Source organism: Protobothrops mucrosquamatus, unplaced genomic scaffold (assembly GCF_001527695.2).
Source record: "Protobothrops mucrosquamatus isolate PMUCROS unplaced genomic scaffold, P.Mucros_1.0 scaffold2090, whole genome shotgun sequence".
NCBI lineage: Eukaryota > Metazoa > Chordata > Lepidosauria > Squamata > Viperidae > Protobothrops > Protobothrops mucrosquamatus.
The window spans coordinates 120,500-126,437 of NW_015388192.1; the positions used below are offsets into that span (position 1 = coordinate 120,500).

General features: G+C 41.8%; 1 protein-coding gene across 1 annotated transcript in view; it reads left to right on the forward strand.

Moving 5' to 3' along the window:
* PRR5 (proline rich 5) overlaps positions 1–5,938 on the forward strand; it is a 40,718-nt gene that overhangs the window by 10,052 nt on the left and 24,728 nt on the right. The window lies entirely within an intron of this gene.

Below are 5,938 nucleotides of genomic sequence, written 5' to 3' on the forward strand. Positions count from 1 at the left end.
TTTTCCCCTCCCCTATTTTGGGGTCATGATTCACATCTTCCAATTAACTTGGAAGATGTGATTCACTTCCGGTTCCTTTTTCCCGGGCTTTCCTTATATTCTCCTCCCCTTTCACTGTTGCCTGATTTAACTATAAAAATACCAGACAGTTCTGCATATTGTCAAAGCAAGAATATACAGTATTTGCAGCGTTGACACAGGAGCAGAATCATCACAAATGGTGCCTCCAGCCTGCAACTCTTGCAGATGGTCCAGCAGGATACCATGCTCGATGGTTTCAAAAATTGGAAAAGATTTCTTGGTTATAAACAAAATGTACTTTATAGCAGAGATTGATCTATCAGGAAATAGAAGGTTAGGGATTCCAGGAAAATTACTGCTTCGGCGGTGACATTTCTGGGAAACCACTGAAATGCACAGTAGAGATCATTCCCAACTGTTAGAAAACTTTATCAGCTTTTGAACTATGCACTCATATAAAATGGTCCAGGGATGCATCTCTTTCCCAAAGCATTGCCTGGTTCATTGTTTGCTAAGTTACACTTCCTTCATGCAAACACATCAGATATTTTAAAATACGCACTGACTTTCCCTGGGCATAATCCTTCAAATGAATTCACCCATAACTCTCTGTCTGGCCTCTATCCCCAGCCTTTTCTAAAGTAGCAGCCAAAAGCTCTTTTCTGACAAATTTTCAGTAGGCAAGAAGAGTTTTATTTATTGGAGTTATTTATTGCACATTTTTAACCTTGATACCACCTCTATCCTTCCAAGGATGTCCTGTTATGCAGACATGAAATATGGCAGGTTTTTCCTGGCTGCACAATCTTTGGCTGACACGAGATGTCTCGCTGAATGATTTAGTTGACCTGAATAAACTGCAGCAACACTTGGACTCCGACATGCCTCCTCTTTTTTCCTCTTCCAACCCAGCTGCCAGATATATGCTTTTGTTTTAGTGGTGGCCTCGTAATAGTTGAAGCTGGACAAACTTACATTAGTTTGAAGATGGGTTGTGAAGGCTGCCTGTTTCAAACTTAACAGTAAATCCTTTATAGACCTGGTAGCCACTGCTTCACACTCAGAGAGCCAGAAGCTGCAAAATATTAGGAACCGAATTGTGGCAATTCATTTATACATAATTTATTCAAGTCATATTTAACAGATAGCAGATAAACAGGAGTTGGAAAGGACTTTGGAGGTCCTCTAGCCCAACCCCTGCCCAAGCAGGAATCTGTATACCATTTCAGACTAATGGTTGTCCAATTTCTTCTTAAAAACCTTCAGTGTTGGAGCACCCACAACTTCTAGAGGCAAGCCATTCCACGGATTGTCTGTCAGGACATTTCACTTAGGTCTAGGTTAGTTCTCTCCTTGATTAGTTTTCATCCATTGCTTCTTCTCCTGCCTTCAAGTATTTTGGAGAATGTTGACACTCCCCTTCTTTGTGACAGCCCCTAAAATATTGGAATGTTGCTATCATGTCACCCCTTCTTTTCATTAACTAGAAGCACCCAATTCCTGCAACCGTTCTTCATGTCTCCAGCCCCCTAATCATCTTTGTTGTTCTTCTCTGCACTCTTTTTAGATTGTCAAACTGCCGGCCCGTGGGCTGGTTGCATCATACGGAGGCTGCATCCCCCCCCCAGCTCCGGCAATGCGAAAAAAAGTCACGATATGTCACGACATGTCACATGACGCGGCAAGTTTGACACCCGTGTTCTAGAGTCTCAACATCTTTTTCATGTTGTGGGGGTAAAATCTGGTTTTATCAGAATGCAGTTTTCAACTGAGAGCTGAATGAAAGCTGTTAAATATGGTGCATGAAAGATCCAAAGGATCTAAAAAAATTTTTAGATTTTTATATTATTATTTGGCCACATAGCCAGATATTTAGACTGGGATTGACATTTTTATTCACCAGTTGAGGCCTTCGCAAAACCTGGCATAGGCAGATTTTGTTTGATGGTGTTAAAGATATTGTCACAGGATGTTAGTTGTTCCAGATAGAGCTGTGTTTTGCAATTGATGATGATTTTGTCCATGATTATTATTAGTTAAAGAGGTTAAGGTTTCCCCCATCATTGCTCCTCTATGTGGAAGATACATTGCCTCTTCTTAGGGAGTGCAATGGCTCAGTGGTTAAAGACACTGAGCTTGTCAGTTGGAGAGCTGACAGTCCAGGTTCAAGGCCCAAACTCCAGCACAACAGGGTGAGCTTCCATTACTTGGCCTAGCTCAGGGGTCGGCAACCTTAAACACTCAAAGAGCCATTTGGACCCGTTTCCCACAGAAAAGAAAACACTGGGAGCCACAAAACCCTTTTGACATCTAAAATGAAGACAACACTGCATATATCGTTTTTTACCTTTATGCTATGTATTAAAAAAAAACTATAGTGTGTTGCATTTATGAAATCAATGAACTGCTACTAAGAAAACACATTTTTATTTCTGCATGCAACAAAAACATTTTGAACTCCCCCCCCAAAAAACCGCTGGGTCGAAGGTTACTTTCAAATATAATACTCATAATAAAATTATCCCCATACCTCATCTCTTAATTAAAAAAACCATCAAAATATTTCATTAAACGTTCTTTACTAAAAGTCTAGTAAGGACAACCACATATATTCATATTCTCTCTCCCTCTCTCTCCCTCCCTCTCTCCCTCTCCCCCCCTCTCTCTGACAAGCTGACACATCGCGGACATTCTTATTCAGCTGGAGTTGCTGGAAGGAGAGAGAGAGAGAGAGAGAAAAGGGAAGCGCAAGTGCCTCTCTGTCTCTCTCTCTCTGCAAATGGCGAGGAGGACTGGGAGACACAGTAGAAGGCTGAAAGAGCCACATGCGGCTCCAGAGCCGCGGGTTGCCGACCCGTGGCCTAGCTCTTGCCAACCTTGCAGTTCGAAAGCATGCAAATGCGAGTAGATTAATAGGTACCATTTTGGCGGGAAGGCAACAACGTTCCATGTACCTTTGGCATATAGCCCATGCTGGTCATACGACCACAGAAATTGTCTTCAGACAATGCTGGCTCTTTCAGCCAAGAAATGAAAATAAAGACCTTGCCCTAGAGCAGTGGTTCTCAACCTTTTTAATGCCGCGACCCCCAACCGGTCGTAAGTCGAGGACTAAACCGGTCGTAAGTCGAGGACTACCCAACCGGTTGTAAGTCAAGGACTTTCCCTGCCCGGGAGCGCCGCGCATGCGTGGTTCCGCCCCCTGCGCCGGCCGAGGCGTAGCTGGCAAGTGGCAGAGACGGAGCAGGCCGACCACCAGCTGGCCCAGCTCAAGGGAGGTAAGGCACCCGCCGGAAAAGGGGGAAAAAATGGCGGACAGCCTTGCTTGGCGACCCCCGTGAAATGGTCGATCGACCCCAAATGGGGTCGCGACCCATAGGTTGAGAACCGCTGCCCTAGAGTCAGACACGATGGACAAGGAAACCTTTACTTTTACTCTTCTACGCTGGGTTGTATATTTCTCTCTATTGAAGGATAAGGAACTGTGCCAGAAATTTTTTTTAAAAATCCTTTTTCTTCTAAGGAACATTTACCAATGTTCTGAAAGGCAGCTCACAAATAATTGTACAAATTTTTATTAACTGGATTGTTCTGTGGTTTAACTTCCTCTAAGTGTGACAAACTCCAGAAGGCCACCATTTATGTAGCGGTTTGTAAGGAACAATGTAGAAGGGATTGAAAAAAGGTCCATGGAATGTCTATGAAAATTCTTATTATCCCAACTTGATGCACGAAGATTGTGACTATAGACCTCTACACAGGTTAAATAGCTATGTGACAGCACATCATCACATCCTTGCACAAATGATGCAACTACATAAGTTGCCTGAGTTCAGGTGCAGTTGACACAAATTATGCAACAGTACTATTTATGCACTGACACAATATCATTGTGATATCATCCTTTTTACACCAACGGAAGCTGCAGTCCAACTCATGAAGTGCAGAACTATAATTCTGTAGGTTGTTGTTGTTTGGCATAGTTTTCCACTCTCAAGAAGATGAAAAAAAGTAAAACATAAATGTAAAAGAAAAGAGATAAATTCTGCTTCACTCAACTTGCTAGTATTATTGAAATTATAAATTGTACACACCAAGGCTGCTATTAAATTTCACTGACTTCCTGAATTTGTTTTGTCTTTATACCCCTAAATTTGTTGTGTGTTTTTATTCCCATTTGGTATTCAGATTTAGGGTGAATTTAAGGCAGGTTTCGTGGCTTTCTAGAATCTGCAGGAATTGTGTTATTTGTTTTTACTTTTATTTAATCATATCAATCATGAAAAAATAAAGCTTCACTTTTTAAAAGTTGTAACTTAAGAGACAAGCAGATTGCGCAACAAAATTCAGAATTCAGCATTTTCAACTTGCTGAGTAATAATAATAATAATAGTAAAGTTGGAAGGGACCTTGAAGGTCATCTAGTCCAACCCCCTGCTCAGGCAGGAAACCCTATACCATTTCGGACAAATGGCTGTCCAGTCTCTTCTTAAAAACTTCCAGTGTTGGAGCATTCACCACTTCTGGAGGCAGGTTGTTCCACTGGTTAATTGCTCTCACTGTCAGGAAGTTTCTCCTCAGTTCTAGATTGCTTCTCTCCTTGATTAGTTTCCACCCGTTGCTTCTTGTCCTGCCTCCAGGTACTTTGGAAAATAGCTTGACTCCCTCTTCTTTATGGCAACCCCTGAGATATTGGAACACTGCTATCGTGTCCCCCCTCGTCCTTCTCTTCATTAAACTAGACATACCCAATTCCAGCAGACGTTCCTTATATGCTTTAGCCTCCAGTCCCCTAATCATTTTTGTTGCTCTTCTCTGCACTCTTTCTAAAGTCTCAACATATGGAATAGTAAACTATGTGGGCGTTGAATTTACCCCAACATTGAGCAAGAGAATTATTTTTATTTTTAAAAGTCCCACAGTTACTGCCTCTTAGGAATCTATGGGAGGTATGCTTTTCAATGGGACTTTAAAAAAAACACTGTAAAGCATTACTGAAGCCGACAGAAACATCAAACGCTTTAATCCAAGATCATATCGACAAAGAAACAAACGCATTTGTGGGATTTTAAACTGTAGGCGAGGAGTGGCTGTTGCAGGTTGATTGTAAGAAACCAGTAAGTCTAACTTGTTCTGAGTGTAATCAACCAAAGATAGGCACATTTGCATCTTAGCAAAGTGATGCAGCATTTTTTTTTCTTCTCAAGAAGATTCAAATGTAGGACTTTTTGCTTGCTTTTATGAAGTGAAAGTAGAGAGGGAAAGGAAAAGAGAAAGAGCAAATCATGCTTTCTGTTTTGGTCTTTTTCTGCATTTCTCCCTTGCTAGGTGATGGCCTCACTGCCACTTTTAATTTCCTGCTGTTGTTCCTCGCTGGCAGTCCTTTCTTTGCTGAGCAGCTATCTATCTCTGCTGCAAAACAGCCCGTCCAGACACCTCCATTGTAGCAACCACCCTATTGTAACCTGGGACTACAGTTCAGCATTGCAAATGCATTTACTTAATTAGAGAAATGGTTCCCATCGCCTACATGTAGCTGAGTCAAAAGAAGTGCACACCGTCAGCTTAATTTGGAGGGCCCCCAAAGTCAGTGGGGTTGGATATTTGGGACTCTTTATTTTTCATTCATTTTGGAACCACTGATGATTTGAAGAGCAGAGCACAGGCAGGCTGCAGATACACAAAGCGTTCCTTTCATTCCAGAATTCCCAGACAAGGGGCACCTGCAGAGAGGAGGGTTAAAAAGGTCGAGATGGTGGTCATGACTACAAGTTCAAAGCCCAACTTCTTTTTTATATAAGATGCACATAAAAAAAATGGCGGGGTTTTGATTGCATTTTTATTTTGTATTATTACTCCTCTTCTGCCCTGCACCTGATGTGCCATATTAATTTTGAGGTTGTGCATGCTGGTTTTT